The sequence below is a fragment of the Arachis hypogaea genome, chromosome 7, assembly GCF_003086295.3.
Source record: "Arachis hypogaea cultivar Tifrunner chromosome 7, arahy.Tifrunner.gnm2.J5K5, whole genome shotgun sequence".
Classification (NCBI taxonomy): domain Eukaryota; kingdom Viridiplantae; phylum Streptophyta; class Magnoliopsida; order Fabales; family Fabaceae; genus Arachis; species Arachis hypogaea.
Window position 1 is genome coordinate 33,103,896 of NC_092042.1, and position 26,194 is coordinate 33,130,089.

Here is a 26,194-nt window from a genome sequence, read left to right on the forward strand (position 1 = left end):
TGGATGAATCCATCATCCTTGGCAGACCCTTCATAGCCACAGCAAAGGCTGTGATTGATGTGGACAGAGGAGAATTGATCATTCAAGTGAATGAAGAATCCTTTGTGTTTAAGGCTCAAGGATATCCCTCTGTCACCATGGAGAGGAAGCATGAAGAGCTTCTCTCAAAACAGAGCCAAATAGAGCCCCCACAGTCAAACTCTAAGTTTGGTGTTGGGAGGCCACAACCAACTTCTAAGTTTGGTGTTGAACCCCCACATTCAAACTCTAAGTTTGGCGTTGGGAGGTTCCAACATTGCTCTGAGCATCTGTGAGGCTCCATGAGAGCCCACTGTCAAGCTACTGACAATAAAGAAGCGCTTGTTGAGAGGCAACCCAATGTTATATTTTATCTATTTTCCTTTGTTATTTTATGTTTTCTGTAGGTTGATGATCATGAGAAGTCACAAAATCAATTGAAAAAGCAAAAACAGAATGAAAAATAGAAAGAAAAATAGCACACCCAGGAGGAAGACCTTGCTGGCGTTTAAACGCCAGTAAGGGCAGCAAATGGGCGTTTAACACCCAGTCTGGCACCATTCTGGGCGTTTAACGCCAGAAAGGGACACCAGACTGGCGTTAAACGCCAGAAAAGGGCAAGAACTTGGCATTAAACGCCAGAAATGGGCACCAGCCCGGCGTTTAACGCCAGATTTGGCATGAAGAGCATTTTTTGCTCGCCACTTGGTGCAGGGATGACTTTTCTTTGACACCTCAGGATCTCTGGACCCCACAGGATCCCCACCTACCCTACCACTCTCTCTCTTCTTCACCCATTCACCAATCACCTCAATACCTCTTCCCCAAAAACCCCTCACCTATCAAATCCCATCTTTTCTCTTCACCACTCACATCCATCCTTCATAAAACCCCACCTACCTCACCATTCAAATTCAAAACACTTACCCTCCCAAACCCACCCTCACATAACCGAACCCTACCCCTCTCTCCAACCCTATATAAGCCCATCTTCACCCATTCATTTTCACATAACCTAAACACTACTTCTTCCCCTTTGGCCGAACCACAAAGCCATTTCCATCTCCTCTATTTCTTCTTCTTCTACTCTCTTCTTTCTTCTTTTGCTCGAGGACGAGCAAACCTTTTAAGTTTGGTGTGGTAAAAGCATTGCTTTTTGTTTTTTCATAACCATTTATGGCATCCAAGGCCGGAGAAACCACTAGAAAGAGGAAAGGGAAGGCAAAAGCTTCCACCTCCGAGTCATGGGAGATGGAGAGATTCATCTCAAGGGTGCATCAAGACCACTTCTATGAAGTTGTGGCCTTGAAGAAGGTGATCCCCGAGGTCCCTTTCAAACTCAAAAAGAGTGAATATCCAGAGATCCGACATGAGATCCGAAGAAGAGGTTGGGAAGTTCTTACCAATCCCATTCAACAAGTCGGAATCTTAATGGTTCAAAAGTTCTATGCAAATGCATGGATCACCAAGAACCATGATCAAAGTGTGAACCCGGACCCAAAGAATTGGCTTACAATGGTTCGGGGGAAATACTTAGATTTTAGTCCAGAAAATGTAAGGTTGGCATTCAATTTGCCCATAATGCAAGGAGATTAACACCCTTACACTAGAAGGGTCAACTTTGATCAAAGGTTGGACCAAGTCCTCATAGACATCTGTGAAGAGGGCGCCCAATGGAAGAGAGATTCAAGAGGGAAGCCGGTTCAACTGAGAAGGCATGACCTCAAACCCGTGGCTAAGGGATGGTTGGAGTTTATCCAACGCTCAATTATTCCCACTAGCAACCGGTCCGAAGTTACTCTAGATTGGGCCATCATGATTCATAGCATCGTGATTGGAGAAGAAGTAGAAGTTCATGAGGTTATAGCCCAAGAACTTTATAAGGTGGCAGACAAGTCCTCTACCTTGGCAAGGTTAGCCTTTCCTCATCTCATTTGTCACCTCTGTTATTCAGTTGGAATTGACATAGAGGGAGACATCCCTATTTATGAGGACAAGCCCATCACTAAGAAAAGGATGGAGCAAACAAGAAATCCCACTCATCATGAAATCTCTGAGATGCCTCAAGGGATGCACTTTCCTCCACAAAACTATTGGGAGCAACTGAACACCTCCCTAGGAGAATTGAGTTCCAACATGGGATAACTAAGGGTGGAGCACCAAGAACATTCCATTCTCCTCCATGAAATTAGAGAAGATCAAAGAATCATGAGAGAGGAGCAACAAAGGCAAGGAAGAGACATTGAGGAGCTCAAGCACTCCATAAGATCTTCAAGAGGAAGAACAAGCCGCCATCACTAAGGTGGACCCGTTCTTTAATTTCCTTGTTCTTTATTTTTCTATTTTTCGAAAAAATCATGCTTATGTTTATCTATGTTTGTGTCTTGTGATCATTAGTGTCTTAGTGTCTATGCCTTAAAGTTATGAATGTCCTATGAATCCATCACCTTTCTTGAATGAAAAATGTTCTTAATTGAAAAAAGAGAAGAATTGCATGAATTTTAAATTTTATAACAGATTAATTACTTTGATGTGGTGGCAATACTTTAGATTTCTGAATGTATGCTTAAACAGTGCATATGTCTTTTGAATTTGTTGTTCATGAATGTTGGCTCTTGAAAGAATGATGAAAAAGGAGACATGTTACTGAGGATCTGAAAAATCATAAAAATGATTCTTGAAGCAAGAAAAAGCAGTGAATACAAAAAAAAAAAGCGAAAAAAAAGGAGAAAGAGAAAAAGAAAGAAAAAGAAAGAAATAAAAGTGTGATCCAAGGCAAAAAGAGTGTGCTTAAGAACCCTGGACACCTCTAATTGGGGACTCTAGCAAAGCTGAGTCACAATCTGAAAAGGTTCACCCAATTATGTGTCTGTGGCATGTATGTATCCGGTGGTAATACTGGAAGACAAAGTGCTTTGGGCCACGGCCAATACTCATAAAGTAGCTGTGTTCAAGAATCATCATACTTAACTAGGAGAATCAATAACATTATCTGGATTCTGAGTTCCTATGGAAGCCAATCATTCTGAATTTCGAAGGATAGAGTGAGATGCCAAAACTATTCAGAGACAAAAAGCTAAAAGCCCCGCTCATCTTATTAATACTGATCTTCATAGATGTTTTTGGAATTTATTGCATATTCTCTTCTCTTTATCTTATTTGATTTTCTGTTGCTTGGGGACAAGCAACAATTTAAGTTTGGTGTTGTGATGAGCGGATAATTTATACGCTTTTTGGCATTATTTTTAGTATGTTTTTAGTATGTTTTAGTTAGTTTTTATTATATTTTTATTAGTTTTTACTTAAAATTCACTTTTCTGGACTTTACTATGAGTTTGTGTGTTTTTCTATGATTTCAGGTATTTTCTGGCTGAAATTGAGGGACTTGAGCAAAAATCTTATTCAGACACTAAAAAGGACTGCAGATGCTGTTGGATTCTGACCTCCCTGCACTCGAAGTGGATTTTCTGGAGCTACAGAAGCCCAATTGGCGCACTCTTAATGGCGTTGGAAAGTAGACATCCTGGGCTTTCCAGCAATATATAATAGTCCATACTTTGTCCGAGATTTGATGGCCCAAACTGGCGTTACAAATCACCTCAAAACTGCCCGATGTTAAACGCCAGAACTGGCACAAGAATGGGAGTTAAACGCCCAAACTGGCACAAAAGCTGGCGTTTAACTCCAAGAGAAGTCTCTACATGAAAATGCTTCAATGCTCAGCCCAAGCACACACCAAGTGGGCCCGGAAGTGGATTTTTATGTAATTTACTCATTTCTGTAAACCCTAGGCTACTAGTTTTCTACAAATAGGACCTTTTACTATTGTATTTTCATCTTGGTAGCTATCTTTAGTCTTATGCTATCTTAGATCATGGGGCTGGCCTCACGGCCATGCCTAGACCTTGTTCTTATGTATTCTCAACGGTGGAGTTTCTACACACCATAGATTAAGGTGTGGAGCTCTGCTGTACCTCGAGTATTAATGCAATTACTATTGTTCTTCTATTCAATTCAACTTATTCTTGTTCTAAGATATTCATTTGCACCCAAGAACATGATGAATGTGATGATTATGTGACACTCATCATCATTCTCACTTATGAACGAGTGCCTGACAACCACTTCTGTTCTACAAGCAAACAAGGCTTGAATGTTTATCTCTTGGATCCCTTGATTGGAATCTTTGTGGTATAAGCTAGAATTGATGGCGGAGAATCCGGAAGGTCTAAACCTTGTCTGTGGTATTCTGAGTAGGATTCAATGATTGAATGACTGTGACGAGCTTCAAACTCCTGAAGGCTGGGTGTTAGTGACAGACGCAAAAGAATCAATGGATTCTATTCCAACCTGATTGTGAACTGACAGATGATTAGCCGTGCCGTGACAGGGTGTGTTGAACATTTTCACTGAGAGGATGGGAGGTAGCCACTGACAACGGTGAAACCCTACATACAGCTTGCCATGGAAAGGAGTAAGAAGAATTGGATGAAGACAGTAGGAAAGCAGAGAGACGGAAGGGACAAAGCATCTCCATACGCTTATCTGAAATTCCTACATATGAATTACATAAGTATCTCTATCTTTATCTTTATATTTTATTCATACATCATCCATAACCATTTGAGTTTGCCTGACTAAGATTTACAAGATGACCATAGCTTGCTTCATACCAACAATCTCCGTGGGATCGACCCTTACTCGCGTAAGGTTTATTACTTGGACGACCCAGTGCACTTGCTGGTTAGTTGTGCGAAGTTGTGATAAAGAGTTGAGATTACAATTGTGCGTACCATGTTGATGGCGCCATTGATGATCACAATTTCGTGCACCAAAACCATGCAATTAATATGAATAAGTGGGTGAATGATTGAATAAATCACTCAAACTAAGGACAAAATAATTCAAGAAATATGGGTTTATCAACCTCCCCACACTTAAACAATAGCATGTCCTCATGCTAAATCCAAGATGAAGATTAAGGTTAGGTTAAAGTGGTGGAATGTTATGCAAAGCAACCTATTCTAAATGCATCTACCTAAATGAGTCATGCAATTCCAATTTATCCACTCATATATAAAGCTTACATGTAGCCAAATTAATTCACATTCTCAAGGAGTCATATATATATATAGCCAACCCTCAAATAATAAAGCATTTTAGCAAATGAGATGGGAAAGAAAAATAATGTACAAACTTGCAAAACAATCAGTAATTTAAGCACAGATATATGTTGATGAGTTATTGAACCCTTACTGGATTTGTGTTTACTCTCTAGTCACTCAGTGTTTATTGGGTTTATTCACTCTACTTTTCTTTTTATTCTTACTTTCTATAACTTTGTTCTTCATCTAACCAATCAACAATTATAGAATATAGTCACACCAAAAATCATGAGGTCTTTAATTAAGGTTGTAATGGGGCTAAAGTAAAGGTAAGGATATATATATAAGGCTAAGTGAGCTAATAAGTGAATCCTTAATTAGACTAAGATCTCACCTAACATACATATTTAATAAAACAAAACTTGTTTACCTATTTTCCCATATTTTCCCACTTGTTGTTACATGCTCATGCTTCAATTTTTATTTTTATCCCATGTGCATTGCTTTTATTTTGCATTGGGGAATTCTTTTGTATCCCCTTTATTAAATACTGAAAAGTAACTCTCTTTTTTTTTTAATGCACATGGTAATTTAACTTTGATTTTTCATGAGCAATCTTCCCAAAGTTTATGAGTTATTTTATTTCTTTCAACTTTTTCTACCCTTTGTTTCTATCGTCCATGTTCCCAATAGGTTTCCCACACTTTAATCTATTCATAATTTTCTATCTTAAGCTAACCAAGGATTCAACTTGGGATTTTATTTTGTTTTTCTGCTTAAGGCTAGTAGTGTTGCCAAATAGAATAAAAGGGATTTTAAAGGCTCAAGGGGCTAACAAAGGTGATGTAAAAGGTAGGCTATTTTTGGGGCCAGTGGGTTAATATCAAATAATGGCCTCAATCATTCTTTTGGTATGTACCTATATTCTATATTCTATATTCTATAATTGGACATATAGATTAAAACAAAGTAAAGAACATCAGAATAAAAAAAGAAGCGAAACACACAGGAATGAAATTATGGTTTGAATGTAACCATACAATTAAGCTCAAGACTCGCAGGCTGTGTGTTCTCTAACTCAAGCATCATATATCATTCATATATGTTATGCAGGTTTAGTTAAAAATTCCCATTATTCTCATAAAATTATTTAGGGTAGCCTTTAAAGTTTTAATATTTCTCCTTGATGAAATGTTGTCAACTTAACTATATGATGTAATGCTCTATATACAAGGTTTATGGATTTAAATCTGTTATGTTCAATTTCCTAGCTTAGTTCCTTTTTATATTTTTCAATTTAGACTATGCTATCTTATGCTAAAAAGGGTAAACTATACTAATTAATCCACTAATAAGTCAGAATTGCAAACGAAACTAAATAGCTAAAATATGAACTAAAAATGCATAATGCGAAAATAGAGTAGAAATACATAAAAGTAGCAATGTATAAGTACTCATAAAATAATAATAAAAAGAAAAATACAGAAAAATAACCAAAATAAAAGAAAAAGAGATGTAGTGGTTCACCAAATTAAAACGCCAGAGATGGCGACCTCCCCACACTTAAAGTGAAGCATCGTCCCTGATGCTCAGTCAAGCCGGGTGTGAAGGGGTGTCATCACTGGTAGGGATGGTAGCTGGAGGCTCTGTGGTGGTGGTGGGCGGAGGGTCTGGCTGCTGTAGAGGAGGTGCGGACTGGATCGGGATCTCCGGATCTGTAGCCTCAATCTGATGTGGGACCTCCTGGTGTGCAGTCTGCTCTGTGCCTACCTGCTAATGGGTCTCTGCCTGGGAATAAGTCTCCTCCTCATGCTCATCCTCCTCCTCCTCTGATGGCTCTGATGGTGTGTCGGGCTCAGAGGGGATGTCAGCACCCTGTCGGATCATCAGCTTCAGATGCGAATAACGTCGCTGGCTGCGACGCTCCAATCTCTCATACCGGCACCGGTTACGGCGCTCCATCTGAACAAGCTGGTGGAATAGGCGGTGCATGAGGCGGTATACAGGCTCTGAGGCCGGTGGAGGTGCAGTGGTGGCAGCAGGGGCAGCTGTAGATGAAGAGGGTCCAGCAGACGGTGGGGCTGTCTCATCAGTAGCAGTAAAGGGTGGTGGTCTGTAGCCCAAAGCGAGGAAGTTCCTGCTGTGAGGAATGATCTTTCTGCAGTTCGCCGCTGGTGGTCTCTCATCGGCATCCTCCCATGGCATGTCAGCCTGACGGCCTAGTTGTGTAATCAGACAAGGAAAAGGGAGGGTGCCTCGGACGTGGACCCTGGCCATATAATGCCGGATAAAGCGTGGTAGATAAAGGTCCTTAAGACGCGCGGTCGCGTCAGTCATGCGGCCGCGTCGCTGCTTCTTCGCTTCTGGCACGCGATCGCGTCGTCCATGCGATCGCGTGGGTGCCAGTTTCTTCAAAGCTCCGTTTCGCACTTTCCTTCTGTTCCGAGGGTTACCTGAAACGCGTAGCTCGGTCGTCTGGCAAGACCCGAGGTGAGGGTTCTGTGACCCGAGCTTGATGAGCCGAGCGGCTGGTGGTTGTACCTGCAATGACACTCCGATGCTTAAGTTAGCATGGGTCCAAGCAGATTTTTAGTAGAATTAGAGGATGAGTTATACTTGGGTGCTCCAGTGTATTTATAGTAGTTGGTCGTGATCTTCCCTGGATAAGATATTCTTATCTTATCTTATCTTTTGGGAGTTTTATCTCTATCTTTGCGGAACCGCCTTTCCCAGGCCTTTTCGGCCTTTAGGTTTTGGGCTTCGTTCCTTTTGATGGGCCTTCTTAGCCTATTTGTCCGAGGTCCGACCTCAGGCTTGGGCCTTGGGACGAGGTCGGGCCTTCTATGATCTTGACCGGTTTTGGGGAGCTCGGTCAGGGTATGAACAGTGCCCCTGCCTGAGTTCGTCCTTTTTGAGAGGTTGAGCTCGGGCATAGTAGTTTTTTCAAAATTTGAAAATGGCCGTTTCAGCATTTATTGCTTGTTATCGTTTCTCCTCGATTTCCGTTCGGGCTCTGTAAAGGCATTATTTATTTGCCCCTTTCCTCATTTTCTTCGTTTATTCTGTTCCCTTTTCATTTTTCTGAGTTTTCGCCACCTCTTCTTCGAGCGCCGCTCCTTCTTTGTTTTCTTCTTCTCCGATTCTTTTCTGTGCGTCTTTCCGGGGTTTCCTCCGCGCCGCCGTTTTCGTTCTCCTTGCATCGGAGCTTGTCACCTTTCTTCCTTTTTTCCAGGTTTGTTCTCGTCTTCATTTTCTTTGCACACATATGCTTCTGTTTCTTTTTCTTCTATGCCTGGGTTGCCCCGAAAAGAGGCGCCGCCATTGCTTTGGTTATTTTGTATGTGGGGGGGCTCTTTTCTCTTTGGTATTTTGTTTTCGAGTGGCTGCATTTTCTTCTGAAAGAACTTTTTGTTTTCTTGCTTTGCTGAATGGGCTTTTGCTGTTTTGCTTTTATGTGATTTTTGCCTTGCTGTTTGTATTCTTCTTTGTAGGCAAGATTTTTATGTCTCGAAAGGTTCTTCAAGCAATGTCGACCAAGATTCCGAGTGGTCTTGGTTGGGTAGATCCTGTTCCTTTAAGAGTCCCTTCTGTGGTAGATACTGAGTATTTAGCTAGGTTTCGTAGGCAATGTAGCATATGTGAGGATAGGGAGTCTGAGAGGGATTATGAGTTAGTAGCCCCGGATTCCGAGGAGAGAGTTTGCTTCCCGCCTTTAGACAGTTCCGAGAAGCTCTTCTTTTACGCCTATGATTGTTTTTTCTCTAAGCTGGGTGTCCGACTTCCTTTTACTGACCTGGAGTCCGAGGTGTTGTGGTCCTGTAACCTTGCCCCTACGCAGCTCCATCCAAATTCCTGGGCATTTTTAAAGCTGTTCCAACTTTTGTGCCAGTTTTTGGGTGTCCCTCCCTCTATTTCTCTTTTTTCCTATTTGTTTGTGTTAACGAAGCCGGGTTCGGGTGGGGGGAAGGTGTCTTGGGTCTCTTTTAGGGCTAACCTGGGGAGGAAGTTCTGTACCCTGTATGATGAGTCTTTTCACGATTTTAAGAACTATTATTTCAAGGTCCGGGCTACTGGGGACATCCGACCTTTCTTTCTAGATGAGAGTGGGGAGCCTTTTTTTCCTCTTTGTTGGCAGGAGAATGTAGTGTCTGTTAAGTATACGTTTGAGAGTCTAGATGAGGTGGAGCAGGCTTTTGTGGGTGTGGTAAGCAGTTTATGGGGTCGGGCACCTCACTTGGATACGAAGAAAATGTTGGGAGATCCAAGCCTTCTCCGTTCCGAGTTAGGTAGTTCCCGACCTCTTTGAGATTCCGACCTTTCCTTTGTGTTTTTATTTTTGGTGGAATTTCTGTTGTGGTAATCCCTTTTATTTCTTTGCAGAGATGTCTTCTCAGGCGGATTCCATGAAATTTCTTCGTCGGACGAAGAAGTCGGTGGCTGCTCGAAATCTCGAGGCCGGGGATGCTTCTGCCCGATCTTCTCCGCAGAAGACTACCGTGGGTGTTCAGACTCGGTCGAAGACTATTCCGACTCCTCAGTTCCGAGCTATAAGCCAGGATCCTCCGACCTCTGCTACTTCTTCTCCTCCTCCGTTTTCGGTCCTCCTCCCAAGAAGCAGAAGACCTCTCAAGAGCTTGCCGGTTTCAGTGATAAGGACTTCGATGCTCTTGGTTGGATTGAGCAGCACATCCTCCCTCAGACTTTCATTTCTACTGATGATGCGTCTATGGAGCATCATTTTCAATATATGGCGCGGAGCTGTGTCCGGATGGCTAGTCTTCATGCCGCTATTGCCCGGGAGTTCAAGAAATCCCCCATTGGTGCGACCAGCTCTCGACTTGATAAGGCTCGTTCCGAGCTTGATAAGATTAGTCAACTGAAGGCTGCCCGGATTGCTGAGCTGGAGGCCTCCTTGGAGAAAGAGAAAACTAAAGCTACCGCGGCTGTGGCGGCAGCGAAGACATCTGAGGAGATGGCGAAGGCGGCCACGGAGAATTATACCAAGCTATATGCCGAGCTTGTGGAGACAAGGGAGGAGTTGCAATCTGCGCAGGACAAGTTTTACGAGCTGGAAGGTCATGTGGCCAAGGGCATGGATGCCATGTTCGAGAATTTGAAGGCTCAGGTCCGAGTTCTTGCTCCCGACCTAGATCTGAGCTTGTTCAGTACGGATAACGTCGTTGTGGATGGCCAGATTGTTCCTGCTCCTGCTGAGGATGAGGTCCCGATGTCCGACCCCAAAGTTCCGGTTGGGAACCCGACTTCCCCTTTGGTCGGGAATAGATCTGGTGTGGAAGCTTTGAATCGGGATGATGTTGCTGTCGATGCGGTCCCGATATCTATGTTTCCTCCGGAGCCTGCTGTTGATGTGGAGTCTGGAAAGGACCTTGATCCCCTGTAATCTTTTTAGTGGTTTGCCCGGCCTGTGGGCTTTTTGTTGGATGACTTCTGTGAACGCTTTTTTGGACACCTTTCGCTTTATGTAGCTACTTGCAGTAACTTTATTATGCGGTGTTTTGTTCGCGTTTTGACCTTCGGTTTCCGCTTTTGTGCTTTTCAGTTGTTTTCGGTCAACAACTTTTTAGCTAGCGTTTTGACCTTTGGTTTCCGCTTTTGTGCTTTTTAGTTGTTTTTTGGATAACAACTTTTTAGCTAGCGTTCTGAGATTTCCTTTGGTTTCCGCTTTTGTGCTTTTTAGTTGTTTTTTGGTTAACAACTTTTTAGCTAGCGTTCTGAGATTTCCTTTGGTTTCCGCTTTTGTGCTTTTTAGTTGTTTTTGGTTAACAACTTTTTAGCTAGCGTTTTGAGACTTCCTTTGGTTTCCGCTTTTGTGCTTTTTAGTTGTTTTTGGTTAACAACTTTTTAGCTAGCGTTTTGAGACTTCCTTTGGTTTCCGCTTTTGTGCTTTTTAGTTGTTTTTGGTTAACAACTTTTTAGCTAGCGTTTTGAGACTTCCTTTGGTTTCGCTTTCGTGCTTTTTAGTTGTTTTTGGTTAACAACTTTTTAGCTAGCGTTTTGAAACTTCCTTTGATTTCGTTCTTTTCGCTTGTACTTTTTAGTTGCCTTTGTAGAGCAACTTTTTAGTAAGCGTTTTTCGAAATCTTGGTTCTTGCCGTTTTAAGGCTTTCTTTCTTGGATCCGAGCTTTAAGCTCGGACCTCGGGCGCTCAAGTACCTCCTTTTTGTTGGGTCCGACTTTGTCGCTGGTCGGCCTTTTTAAGTTATTTTTGTAATCTCTTTTTTGTTTGGCTTTTCGAGCCATTTCAGAGTTACTTTATAACTTCTCACATTAATTTGAACCTCGTCGCTTTATCTTTGCTGACCTTGTATGGTCTCTTGGCAAATGATTTTTTGCATTTTGCCGAGCATAAATTAATGCGCCTTGGTGGGGTACTTTCTTTAGGATTTGCTTTATCATGAGGAAGAAGAAAAAAAAATAGAGAAATTTGATTAGTATTAAAAAAAAGAAAGAATATTTACAGAGTGTTTACCCTTTGACTAGGTCGGGTGTCCTACTTAACCGGGTGTCTCATTAAAAAACCCTTGTAGGGAAAAAGAGTACACCTCGGGTTAAGTTTTTCTAGCTGTAGTATCGTCTTAGATTACAGGCGTGCCAGGCCCTGGGCAGCTCATTGCCTTCTAGGTCGGATATTTTGTAGTAGCCTGTCCCTAAGACTTCTGTTACCTTGTAGGGCCCTTTCCAATTTGCGGCTAGCTTTCCTTCTCCCGACTTTTGTGTTCCGATGTCATTTCGGATTAGAATCAGGTCGTGAATGGAGAAACTTCGCTTTATTACCTTTTGATTGTATCTGAGGGCCGTTCGCCGTTTTAAGGCTTCTTCTCGGATTCGGGCTCTTTCTCGGACCTCGGGGAGGAGGTCGAGTTCTTCCCTTTGTGCCTGAGGGTTGCCTCCTTCGTTGTAGAAGATGACTCTGGGCGACCCTTCATCTATTTCGATAGGAATCATTGCCTCCATCCCGTAAGCTAGTCGGAATGAGGATTCTCCCGTTGTAGAGTGCGGGGTTGTCCGATATGCCCATAGTACCTGGGGGAGTTCTTCGGCCCATGCCCCTTTGGCCTCTTGGAGTCTTCTTTTTAACCCGGCCAGGATGACTTTATTTGCGGCCTCTGCTTGTCCATTGGCTTGTGGGTGCTCGACCGATGTGAATTGCTGTTTGATTTTTAGTTCGGCCACCAAGTTCTGGAAACTTGTGTCCGTGAACTGTGTTCCATTGTCTGTTGTGATGGAGTAGGGGACTCCGAACCTCGTGACAATGTTTTTGTATAGGAATTTACGGCTTTTCTGAGCCGTAATAGTGGCTAAGGGTTCAGCTTCGATCCACTTTGTGAAGTAGTCGACCCCTACTATGAGGTATTTGACTTGCCCCGGTCCTTGGGGAAACGGGCCGAGTAGGTCGAGTCCCCATTTTGCGAAGGGCCATGGCGCAGTGATGCTGATAAGGTCTTCGGGCGGTGCCTTGTGAAAATTGGCGTGTTTTTGGCAGGGGGGACACATTTTCACATACTCCGTTGCGTCTCTTTGCAAGGTCGGCCAGTAGAACCCGGCTCTGACTACTTTTTTGGATAGTGCCCGGGCTCCGAGGTGGTTCCCACACATGCCTTCGTGGACTTCTTCGAGGACGCTTTTTGTTTCCGAGGTCGGAACGCACCTAAGGAGGGGGTTTGAGAATCCTCTTCTGTATAATACGCCGTGAATTAATGTATAATTCTGGGCGTCCTTTGTAAGCCTTTTAGCTTCTTTTCTTTCGGCGGGGAGAGTTCCCGACTTCAGGTAGTTGAGTATGGGGGTCATCCATCCTTGTTGTTGGTCGGATATATTTAGTATTTCTTCCTCTCTTAATACGGAGGGAGATTGTAAGGTTTCTTGGAGGAGACTTCTGTTGTTGCCTCCGGGTTTGGTGCTAGCAAGCTTTGAGAAGGCGTCTGCCCGGGCATTTCGTTCCCGAGGTATGTGCTGGATCTGTACTTCTGAAAAGTGGCGTAATTGTGCCTGTGTTTGGTCCAGGTATTTTTTCATAGTTGGGTCTTTGGCCTGGTAGCTTCCATTTACTTGTGATGTGATGACCTGGGAGTCGCTGAAGATCGTGATTCTTTGGGCTCCGACCTCTTCGGCTAGCTTTAGACCTGCTAGTAGGGCCTCGTACTCGGCTTGGTTGTTTGAAGCCTGGAACTCGAATTTTAGGGATAGTTCTATCCGTGTTCCTTGGTCGCTTTCAAGTATAACCCCGGCTCCGCTTCCTGTTTTGTTAGAGGACCCGTCGACATACAGGTTCCATGAGAGTGGAGTTCCAGGGGTCTCAGTGTATTCTGCGATGAAGTCGGCTAGATACTGGGATTTTATGGCAGTCCGAGCTTCATAGTGGAGGTCGAACTTGGACAATTCCACCGCCCATTGTAGGATTCGTCCTGCCATGTCTGTTTTTTGTAGGATGTGTCTCATGGGTTGGTTTGTCCGGACCTTGATGGTGTGGGCTTGAAAGTAGGGACGGAGCCTTCGGGCTGTGAATACTAGGGCGTAGGCGAATTTTTCTATTTTCTGATAGTTTAACTCGGCCCCTTGTAGTACCTTGCTTATAAAGTATATGGGGTGTTGTCCTTGGTCATTTTCTCGTATTAATGCTGAAGCAACTGCCCGATGTCCGACCGAGAGGTATAGTACGAGCTCTTCCCCTTTTAAAGGTCGGGTTAGGATTGGTGGCTGCCCGAGGAATTCCTTGAATTCTTGGAAGGCTTTTTCGCACTCCGGGGTCCACGCGAAGGGTTTCCCTTTCTTTAGGAGTGAGTAGAGAGGTAGTGATTTTATCGCTGATCCTGCCAAGAATCTTGATAGGGCGGCTAGCCTTCCATTCAGTTGTTGTACTTCTTTGACACACGTCGGGCTCTTCATATTGAGTATTGCTTGGCATTTATCCGGGTTTGCTTCGATGCCTCTTTGAGTCAGCATGAAGCCTAAGAACTTTCCGGCTTGTGCGGCGAAGGTGCACTTTGTCGGGTTGAGTCTCATGTTGTGCTTCCTGAGGGTGTCGAAGACACTGGTGAGGTCGGGCACCAAGTTTCTGTCTTCTTGTGTCTTTACCAGCATGTCGTCGACATACACCTCTAGCTGTAGTCCGATGTGCTCTGAGAACACTTTATTCATTAGCCTCTGGTAGGTTGCCCCTGCGTTCTTCAGCCCGAAGGGCATTACTACGTAGCAGTAGTTTGCCCTTGGGGTTATGAACGAGGTCTTTTTTTGGTCGGGCCCGTACATCGGGATTTGATTGTATCCCGAGTATGCATCCATGAAGGAGAGATATCTGTAGCCTGAGGCTGCGTCTACTAAGGCGTCGATATTTGGTAGTGGATATGGATCTTTGGGGCAGGCTTTGTTGAGATCTGTGTAGTCGACGCACATCCTCCATTTTCCATTGGGCTTTTTTACCAGGACCACGTTTGCGAGCCATAGGGGGTATTTTACTTCCTTAATGAACCCTGCATCTAGTAGTGCTTGTACTTGTTCTTCTATTGCTTGCATGCGTTCGGGCCCGACCTTCCTGCGTCTTTGTTGGACAGGTCGGGATCCCGGGTACACTGATAGCTTATGGCACATTAGGTCGGGGCTTATGCCTGGCATGTCGGAGGCTTTCCAGGCGAAGAGGTCGGAATTCTCCCTTAAGAGGGTTATGAGTTCCTCCTTTAGGCCTGCTTCGAGGTTTGCTCCTACGTTTGTTATTTTTTCAGGCGTGTTCCCGATCTGGACTTTTTCGGTTTTGCCCTCAGGTTGTGGCCGAAGGTCTTCTCGGGCTTGAACTCGTCCGAGTTCTATTGTATTGACCTCTTTCCCTTTTAGGCTCAGGCTTTCGTTATAGCATCGCCGTGCCAGTTTTTGGTCGCCTTTTAGGGTAGCGATTCCCTTTGTGGTAGGGAACTTCATACAGAGGTGTGGGGTTGAGACTATAGCTGCTAGTCTATTTAGGGTTGGTCGCCCAATGAGGGCATTGTATGCTGAAGCGACGTCGACTACGATGTAGTCGATGCTTAATGTTTTAGATTGTTCGCCTCTTCCAAAGGTGGTATGTAGCGAGATGTATCCTAAGGGATGGATCGGGGTGTCCCCTAGTCCAAATAGGTCGGTGGGATAGGCCTTTAGCTCTTTTTCTTCAAGCCCGAGTTTGTCGAAGGCCGTTTTGAACAGGATATCTGCTGAGCTTCCCTGGTCAACCAGGGTTCGATGTAGGTTGGCGTTTGCTAGGATGATGGTGATTACCATTGGATCGTCGTGCCCGGGTATTACCCCTTGAGCATCTTCTCGGGTAAACGAGATAGTAGGTAACTCGGGCAGGGGGCTGTCTTCTCGGACATGATAGACGTCTTTGAGGTGTCTTTTTCGCGAGGATCTGGATGTTCCTCCACCTGCAAAACCCCCATTTATCATGTGAACGTGCCTTTCAGGGGTTCGCGGGGTTTGCTCAGCCCGATCTTCGTTATCTCCCCTCCTTCTCTTTTTGGTCTCTTCTCCCTTTTCTGCTATGTATCTGTCGATTTTTCCTTCTCTGGCCAGCCTTTCTATAACGTTCTTTAGGTCGTGGCAGTCGTTAGTAGAATGACCGTAGAGTTTGTGGTATTCACAGTACTCGGACCGATCTCTCCCCGCTCTCTTATGTTTTAGAGGTCGGGGTGGTGGGATCTTTTCGGTGTGGCACACCTTTCTGTAGATGTCTACCAGGGAAACTCGGAGGGGAGTGTAGCTATGGTACTTCCGTGGCTTGTCCGAGTTGGATTCTTCTTTCTTCTTCTGTTCCCGATCTCGATCTCGGAGCGGGTAGGTTGATTCCTTCCTAGAAGAGTCTCTTAGCTGGGAGGTTTCCTCCATGTTAATATATTTTTCTGCTCGCTCCTGCACCTCGTATAGGGAGGTCGGGTATCGTTTGGATAGGGATTGGCTAAATGGTCCTTCTTTTAAGCCGTTTGCCAGTCCCATGATGGCCGCTTCTGTGGGCAAGTGTTGTATGTCCAGGCAGGCTTTGTTGAATCGCTCCATGTATTCTCGGAGGGTTTCTTGGTTTCCTTGTTTGATCCCGAGTAGACTGGGGGCATGTTTTGCCTTGTCCTTTTGAATGGAGAACCTTGTTAGGAATTTTTTGGTTAGGTCTTCGAAGCTGGTGATTGATCTTGGTGGCAGGTTGTCGAACCACTTCATGGCTGACTTGGTGAGAGTGGTGGGGAAGGCTTTGCACCGAATCGCGTCGGAGGCGTCGACCAGGTACATTCTGCTTCTGAAGTTGCTGAGGTGGTGACTTGGATCGGTGGTGCCGTCGTAGAGATCCATATCTGGTGGTTTGAAGTTTCGCGGTACCTTTTCCTTCATGATCTCTTGTGTGAAGGGATCATGATTGTTTTCGGGGGTGGTGCCGCGTTCCGTTCGGTCTTTCAGGTTGGCCTCTATTTTCCGCAGTTTTTCTTCTAATTCTCTGCGCTTGCGAACTTCTCTTCTCAGATCTTGTTCAGTTTCCTTCTGCTTTTTTATGTCCTCTTCGAGTTGTTTCAGCCGGTTTTGCTGTGCCCGAACTGCTTCTAGAATTTCCGAGTTCTTTCCCTTCTCGGGATTTGGTGGATCTTTGTTTGGGAGTGGTGTCTTTGGGCGATTCTGTTTGTTTCCTCCTGGAGTGTGCGGTGATAGAGGGCTGTCCGGTCGTTCTCCGGTGTCAACTTCCTCCTCTTGTTCTGAGGTAGCGTGGTTATTGTTGGGAGGATCGTCCGCCATGGTAGAGGGATGACTTCCAGGTCCCCGGCAACGGCGCCAATGTTCCGAGGGTTACCTGAAACGCGTAGCTCGGTCGTCTGGCAAGACCCGAGGTGAGGGTTCTGTGACCCGAGCTTGATGAGCCGAGCGGCTGGTGGTTGTACTTGCAATGACACTCCGATGCTTAAGTTAGCATGGGTCCAAGCAGATTTTTAGTAGAATTAGAGTATGAGTTATACCTGGGTGCTCCAGTGTATTTATAGTAGTTGGTCGTGATCTTCCCTGGATAAGATATTCTTATCTTATCTTATCTTTTGGGAGTTTTATCTCTATCTTTGCGGAACCGCCTTTCCCAGGCCTTTTCGGCCTTTAGGTTTTGGGCTTCGTTCCTTTTGATGGGCCTTCTTAGCCTATTTGTCCGAGGTCCGACCTCAGGCTTGGGCCTTGGGACGAGGTCGGGCCTTCTATGATCTTGACCGGTTTTGGGGAGCTCGGTCAGGGTATGAACACCTTCCATTTTTGTATGTTTTCTTTTCCATCCTTTAAGTCATTCTGCCTTAGAAAATCTAAAACTACTCAACACACTAATCACGGCATCGAATGGAAATAAAGGTAATTAAAATAATTAATTTTAAAGCTTAGAAAACATGTTTTTCACATACATCACATAATAAGGAAGGGAAAGTAAAACCATGCAATTAATATGAATAAGTGGGTGAAGAATTGAATAAATCACTCAAACTAAGCACAAAATAATTCATGAAATATGGGTTTATCAATGAGAGAGAGAGAGTTTTCGAAAATTGTTTTTGAAAAATGGTTAGTGATTTTCAAAAATTAAAAGAAGAAATAAAATTAAAATTAAAATTTGAAACAATTAGTTAATTTAAAAAATTTTGAAAAAGAGGAGGGTGATTTTCGAAAATTAGAGAGAGAAAAGTGGTTAGGTGGTTTTGAAAAAGATAAGAAACAAACAAAAAGTCAATTAGTTAGTTGAAAAAGATTTGAAAATCGATTTTGAAAAGATAAGAAGTTAGAAAAGATTTTTTAAATTGATTTTGAAAAAAGATATGATTGAAAAGATATGATTGAGATTTGTTTTGAAAAAGATTTGATTTTTAAAAATAAAATTGATTACTTGACTAATAAGAAACTAAAAGATATGATTCTAGAATTTAAAGATTGAACCTTTCTTAACAAGAAAGTAACAAACTTCAAATTTTTGAATCAATCACATTAATTGTTAGTAAAGTTTTCAAAAATTATGAAATAAAATTAAGAAAAAGATTTTGAAAATCAATTTTAAAATTTTCGAAAAATAAGAAGAAAAATGAAAAAGATTTTATTTTTGAAAAAGATTTTAAAAAGATAGGATTTTTAAAATTGAAATCTTGACTTGACTAACAAGAAACAACTTATTTTAAAAAATGTTTACTAAGTCAACCCAAAGATTTCGAAATTTATGAGTAAAATAAGAAAAAGATATTTTTTATTTTTGAATTTTTAATGAGGAGAGAGAAAAACACAAATATGACCCAAAATATGAAAATTTTGGATCAAAACCAATGATGCATGCAAGAACACTATGAATGTCAAGATGAACACCAAGAACACTATGAAGATCAAGATGAACATCAAGACTTATTTTTGAAAAAATTTCAAGAGAAGAAAAACATGCAAGACACCAAACTTAGGAATTTTTAATGCTTAGACACTATGAATGCAAAAATGCATATGAAAAACAACAAAAGATACAAAACAAGAAAATATGAAGATCAAACAAGAAGACTTACCAAGAACAACTTGAAGATCATGAAGAACACATGCATGAATTTTCAAAAAAAAATTTTGAAAATTAAAAAGATGCAATTGACACCAAACTTAAAACTTGACTCTAGACCCAAACAAGAAACACAAAAATATTTTTTTTATTTTATGATTTTATAATTTTTTGGTTTTTTTGAAAACTATCTTTAGAAAAACGAAAAAGAGAAAAATTTTAAAAGATTTTTGAAAACATTTTGAAAAGAAAATTACCTAATCTGAGCAACAAGATGAACCGTCAGTTGTCCAAACTCGAACAATCCCCGGCAATGGCGCCATAAACTTGGTGCACGAAATTGCGATCTCAATGGCGCCAACAAATTGGTATGCACAATTGTAATATCACTTCTTTTTCACAACTTCGCACAACTAACCAGCAAGTGCACTGGGTCGTCCAAGTAATAAACCTTACGTGAGTAAGGGTCGATCCCACGGAGATTGTTGGTATGAAGCAATCTATGGTCATCTTGGAAATCTCAATCAGGCGGATTCTAATGGTTAAAATGGTTTTCGAATATAGAGATAAATAAAGCATGAAATAAAGATAGAGATACTTATGTAATTCATTGGTGGGAATTTCAGATAAGTGCATGAAGTTACTGGGTTCCTTCTGAAACTTTGCTTTCCTACTGCTTTCATCCAATTATTCTTACTCCTTTCCATGGCAAGTTGTATGTTGGGGGATCACCGTTGTTAATGGCTACCGTCCGTCCTCTCAGTGAAAATGGTCCAGGTGCGCTGTCACCGCACGGCTAATCATCTGTCAGTTCTCGATCATGTTGGAATAGAATCCAGTGATTCTTTTGCGTCTGTCACTACGCCCAACACTCGCGAGTTTGAAGCTCGTCACAGTCATCCCACCTCAGATCCTACTTGGAATAACACAAACAAGGTTTAGACTTTTTGGATCTTAAAAATGGCCGCCAATAATTCTAGCTTATACCGCAAAGACTCTGATTAAGGAATCCAAGAGATACTCATTCAATCTAAGGTAGAACGGAGGTGGTTGTCAGGCACGCGTTCATAAGTGAGAATAGTGATGAGTGTCACAGATCATCACATTCATCAGGTTGAAGTGCAAATGGATATCTTAGAATAAGAATAAGTGTGAATTGAATAGAAGAACAATAGTACTTTGCATTAATACTCGAGGTACAGCAGAGCTCCACACCTTAATCTATGGTGTGTAGAAACTCCACCGTTGAAAATACATAAGAACAAGGTCTAGGCATGGTCGAATGGCCAGCCTCCCCCAAATAGCATGTGAATACAAAAATAGGGAATAAGACCCAATGGTCTAAGAGAGACACTTAATACAATAGTAAAAAGTTCTATTTATACTAAACTAGCTACTAGTGTTACAGAGATAAGTGATTGATGTAGAAATCCACTTCCGGGGCCCACTTGGTGTGTGCTTGGGCTGAGCTTGAGCTTTACACATGCATAGGCTTCTCTTGGAGTTAAACGCCAAGTTGTAACGTGTAATTGGCGTTTAACTCTGGTTTATGACGTGTTTCTGGCGTTTTACTCCAGAATGCAGCATGGATCTGGCGTTGAACACCAGTTTGCATAATCTAAACTAGAATAAAGTATGAACTATTATATATTGCTGGAAAGCCCTGGATGTCTAATTTCCAACGCATATGAGAGCGCACTATTTGGAGTTCTGTAGCTCCAGAAAATCTATTTTGAGTGCAGAGAGGTCAGAATCCAACAGCATCAGCCTTCCTTTGTCAGCCTCCTATTAGATTTTTGCTCAAGTCCCTCAATTTCAGCCAGAAAATACCTGAAATCACAGAAAAACACACAAACTCATAGTAAATTCCTGAAATATGAATATTGCATAAAAACTAATAAAAACATCCCTAAAAGTAGCTAGATCCTACTAAAAACTACCTAAAAACAATGCCAAAAAGCGTATAAATTATCCGCTCATCGTTTACTCACTCCGGAAGGGGGTTTAAATCTATTAAATGTCTATGTGAGCCTCGGAAGGGGAATCATAGGCATTAGAATTGAAGCTCTATCCTTCACAATTCTCTTGAACAACACTATTCGGGAGGAATTGAGGTCTTGAAAATTTGTGTGGCTTATGGATAAGAGAATGTGCTTAACCTCTTCTCATGATAATTAGATTAAGGAATTGGAAAATTAATTGTGTTTAGAGAGATTGGGTTGCCAAGGAATTGGGACTCAATCAATTACAATCTGCCATAGATCTACTTCATATGATTGAGAATGAAGTTGAGATCCATTGATTCATGATGGATTATAATATCTCCAATCCCTAATGAATCTTTCTCTTTGATATTCTTTATTTTGATTGCTTTGATTTTTTGCTCTCTTTATTCCCAGCACCCAAGACCCTTTACAATTCATGCAATTTAATTTTCATTTTCATTTACATTCTTGCCTTTACTTTCTTGCAATTTAAGATTCAGCCCATTTACATTTCTTGCCATTTAAGTTTCTGTCATTTACTTTTCAGCATTTAATTTTCTAGTACTCTACATTCTGTGCCATTTTAGTTTGTGTCCTTTATTTTCTAGCATTTAAATTTCTAGTACTTTATATTTTATTATTTTACTTTCTTGCGATTTACATTCTGTCCATTAAATTTTACCAAACTTCTTTCAATATTCGCTTGACTAGACTTATCATCCAACTAAAGTTGCTTGATTCATCAATCCCTGTGGGATCGAGCTCACTCTTGTGAGTTTTACTACTTGATGCGACTCGGTATACTTGCCGGTAGTTAAGGCAGATGTGTTTTCAGTCCATCAATCCGGCAATGAACGTATGAATCTATATTTGACGGTAATTTTTGGTTGAAATTGAGTGGATTTCATCATGCAAACCTACATTTATTTTCTTAAATAGTATGCTTTTGAGTTTTCCTCCTAAATTATGCTTGATTATGGAAACATGCTCTTTTGTGCTTAATTTAGTCAATTTTATTCCATTTGCATTCCATTCAATGCCTTGATGTTTTTGGTGAGTGATTTCAGATGTAATAGGTAGGAATGGCTTGGTAAGAATGGAAGAGAAGCATGCAAGAAGGTGGAAATATGAAGAAAACAAAGGAGAAAAGCTTTGCGAAGTGTGCGTGCGCACAGCCTCTTGTGCGTACGAACAACTTGAGATTCGGCCAAGTGTGCGTACGCACACACCTATGCATTCGCACAGGTAGCAGCACGTGCCTTCATTTAAAAGTCACATGGCTCGCGTTTGGAAGGGTTTGGAGGCTCAAATCTGATGGCCTAGAGCTCATATTAGAGGGGCAACACTTGAGGAAACATAGCATATGATTAGGAGTAGTGTTAGATAGTTTTAGGAGGCTTTTGGTTTAGTTTTTCTCTAAGTTTTCTCTCAACTTTCTTAGGGTTTTCATTAGGGTTTATATTCCAAGTGCTATTTCCATTTCTGATCTTGGATTTTTGCTTGCCTCCATTGTAAGTATTTCTTAATTGCTCTCTTTTATTGCTACATTTTTTATACTCTTTCTTGTAGTTAAAGACATTGTTAATATATATACTTTTTGAAATTTTGATTTCTTGTTGATGAATTTGATGATTGATGATTATTATATGCTTGGTTGAGTTAGTATTGTTGCTTTTGATCATTTCTTGCTTATAGTTTCAAGCATTTTCTCAATTTTGTCATGATTTGTGTTTATGAATTGTGGAAATGTCAATTTTGATTATGAGGTAAATTTTCACCTCTTGGCTTGGGAAAAATGAGTATGTGGGTTCCTAGAGTTGGAATGTCCAATATTTAGTGATAATTCTTGGATTGTTAATTGTTCTTGTTTCCACTAACACTAACTTGTTGCTAAGATAATTAGCAAGTGAATTAGGATTTGTGGATTAAGAATAATTATGCTCACTTGACCTATCCTTCGATGTTAAGAGTTAACTAAGTGAGATTAATCCATCATAATTATCATAGTTGTGGTTACAACAAGGAAAGGATCCCCTAGTTCATTCCAAGCCAAGAAGCCATTTATGCTTTGAACCACACACACACACACATCAATCAATTTTACATTACTTGTTCATATTACATAGCTAGTTCTTTAATTCTTTTATTAGTTTATTAATTGTAATTTTGAGTGTTCTTTTATTCCTTTAATTGTTCATCTCTTTATTGAAAATTCCTTGGTTGCCATAACTGATATTGTGCACTTGTTGTCACATTCTCCTTGGGAATACGACCCGGGATTGTACTCCCGGATTTAATTGGTTTTAAATTGTAACATATCTAATCTAAACTTTGGTTGTGAGTCGCCTTGTCAGATGGAACTATACATGCAACGTTGAATTCCATCTTTCTTCCCTCTTCGGAGAGAGAGATTTCCTAACCGACGACCCGTCGCGCACCAAGTTTTTGGCGCCGTTGCCAGGGAGATTAGTGTAATAAGTGTTATAATTTCGGTTGTTGTGAATATGTGAATACTGTGAATACTAGATTTTTGGTTTGTTATTTGACGCTAATTGGTAGTTGGCGTCTCTATCTAAATAGTTTTAGTAGTTACTGACTATTAGGTTGTTTTCATTTATTTTCTTATTCTTGTTTTGCTCTTGATGTGCATGATTTCATTGATTCCTCAGTTGAATGACACGGTCGCTTCCAGACCCGAGCTTGGCCCCTTTTGACCCTGAAATAGAAAGGACTTTAATACATCTTAGGCAAGCTCGGTGCCGGTTAGCATTTGTGCATAGTGAATCAGACTCTCTTGAAGAGCAACCCGATTCACCATCACCTTCTAACCGTGATTCTCATTCTTCACTAAATGAAGGAACCTTGTATTCTTCCGTTGGAAGTATTAAAACCTCTGTGAGGGAATTAGGTGACAACAATGTGGCAGCACCACCTAGAGAATTACTCTAAAGGAGGCCGGATCCCCAGATATCACTTTGCAACCGGTACAATTTCGGTACCCAAATTTAGATGACAACTTTGAGCTCAAAACGGGTATGATCAACTTGCTTTTGAAATATCATGGGTTGCCCAGTGAAGATCCCCTCAAGCACTTGAAAGATTTTCAAGTTGTGTACTCTACTACAAGAAGGCATGGCTCGGATGAGATAATGGTCATCGTCTTTGCTTTCCCTTTCTCTTTAGAAGGGAAGGCAAAAGAATGGTTTTACACTCAATCTGAGGAATTAATTTCTAATTGGGATTTGTTGTGCAAGGAGTTTCTCGAAAAGATTTTCCCACCTCAAAAGATGGATCACCTAAGGAAGGAAATTTCATGTATTATGCAAAGGGATGGAGAAACCCATTATGAATATTAGGAAAGGTTTAAGAAGTTGTTGGAATCTTATCCTCACCACCGCATTAATAAATTGGAGCTCATAAGCTATTTTTGCCAAGGGTTGGTCCCTCAAGACAAGCTCCATAGTGATGCCTCAAGTGGAGGATCTCTTACAAAGAACAAAACTGCAGAAGAAGCTTGGGAAGTCATTGCGGATTTGCCGAATTCAACTCAACATTTAAGGACAAGAAATTCCCAACCGAAGGCCATAAGTGAAGTCTCACCTTCCGGTGATCCTATCTTGACTAGGACACTTGGTGAAATGACGGTCTTGCTAAGGCAAATTACTTAAGGTCAACAAATTCCACAAATGTTGCTACCTCTACCCCAACCTCATAGAATTGAAGGGCCTTCTTGATATTGTGACATTTGTGCTTGCAATGGTTACTACACCGATGAGTGCCCTCAAATTCAAGAGGACAACACATTGGCGGTGGCAAATCTTTATCCACAAAGGTCCAATTTCAACCAAGGCAATCAAGGATCTTATCAATATGGAGGAAACCAAGGTCAAGGATGGAGAGACAGCTCCAATCAAAGGTGGACTCAACCATCTCAAGCTCAACCTTATTCCAACCAACAAGTCTATTATTATTAACCTTCTCAAGTCCAACAACCATTCCATCAACCACCACAACCTCACTATCCACCATATCAACCACAAAGCCCACCTCCTTCCCAACCTAATCAACAATCACATTCCCAACCTCAAGCAAGGTATCAACTACCACACACTAGGCCTACCCTCCCTCAAAATAGTCAACCCTCCTCTTCAAACCAATCTCATATGAATGATGCAGTTCAGAGTTTCATGCAAGAGCAAAGGGAGTTTCATAAGAAGCAAGAAACGTACATGGCAACCATTGCCGAAGCTCTATCCCATTTGACTCTTTCACCTTCAAACACTCACAATACCTACCAAGCTTCCACATCTAGTTTTCTACTCTCTCAACCTCAACCAAGTCCCAAGGGAAGCATCAATGCTATCACCCTCAGCGGTCACAAATTAGATGAAGTTGTTCTTGAGCCTACAAGTTTGAGCAAGGAATCCCATAATAAAGGAATGGAAGAAGAAGTGGGTGTGGTTGGAGATGAGTTGGAGGATATTGCAAGAGAAGAGGAGGATCTATTGAAGGTCAAGGAGCCCAAAAGGAAGAACCCTCTTGAAGAGCCTACACTAATCCCTTTCCTAACGGTGGCTAAAAAGGATAAAAAACATGAAGACTTTGACCGAATGTGGTGGAGATCTTCAAGAATGTGGAAGTTACCGTGTCTCTTTTTCAAGCCATTCAACAAGTTCTAAAGTACGCCAAATTTTTAAAGGATGTTTGCACTCATAAGGACAAGATTGGTGAGCTAAACAAATGTCCAGTGAATGACACTATTTCTTCTCTCATTCCCGAAAAGTATAATGATCCCGGTCCTTATTTGGTAACTTGTTTGATTGGTGGGATGGAGTTCATGGATTGCATGTGTGATTTGGGAGCTCGTGTAAGCATTATGCCCCTCCCTATCTATGAATACTTGAACTTGTCACCATTAAAGAGGTCCAGAGCAAGATTTGTGTTGATTGACAAGAGTATTGTGTCGGTTGTAGGAATTGCGGAGAATGTATTGGTCAATATTCAAGGGTTGCTATTTTCGGTAGATTTTCAAATTTTGGAGACCCCTCCAATTGATTCGGACAAGCCATCCTCTATTCTCCTTGGGAGACCATTTTTGAAGACGTATCGATTTAAGTTGATGCATTTTCGGGGGCTTACTCGTTTGAAGCCGGTGGGAAAGTAGTGAAATTCACTTTGGATGGATCCAAGAAACCAACACTTGAAGTATACTCTATCTTTGGTTGTGACCTAATTGAAGAGCAAGTACACGAAGCTAATGAGGGACATCATGAAGAAGCAAAGGTTGTCAAGGAGACTATGTCATTGGACCACACACAATCCAAGAATGCTAAGGAGTTGGAGATCTTCCTCCTAGTAGAGGCTCCAATTGTTGATTAATGAACTCATCATCCACGTCCAACTTGAGAACGTTAAACCAAAGTGCTAGGTGGGAGACACTCCACCATGGTATCATTGTTCTAACCCTTCTCTTATTATTTACACTTTGACTTAATGGCATTTTTGTTATGCTAGTTTACTTAGGATTAGTTTAATCTTTGAGTTAGATAGATTAACTTGCATAT

The 26,194-nt window shown here is 41.7% G+C and overlaps 1 non-coding gene across 1 annotated transcript; it reads right to left on the bottom strand.

Moving 5' to 3' along the window:
* Positions 1-23,923: 23,923 nt before the first annotated feature.
* Positions 23,924-24,030, bottom strand: LOC112704179 (small nucleolar RNA R71). The gene has a single exon (XR_003154816.1). It is a non-coding gene; the product is annotated as a small nucleolar RNA R71 (small nucleolar RNA).
* Positions 24,031-26,194: the final 2,164 nt, after the last annotated feature.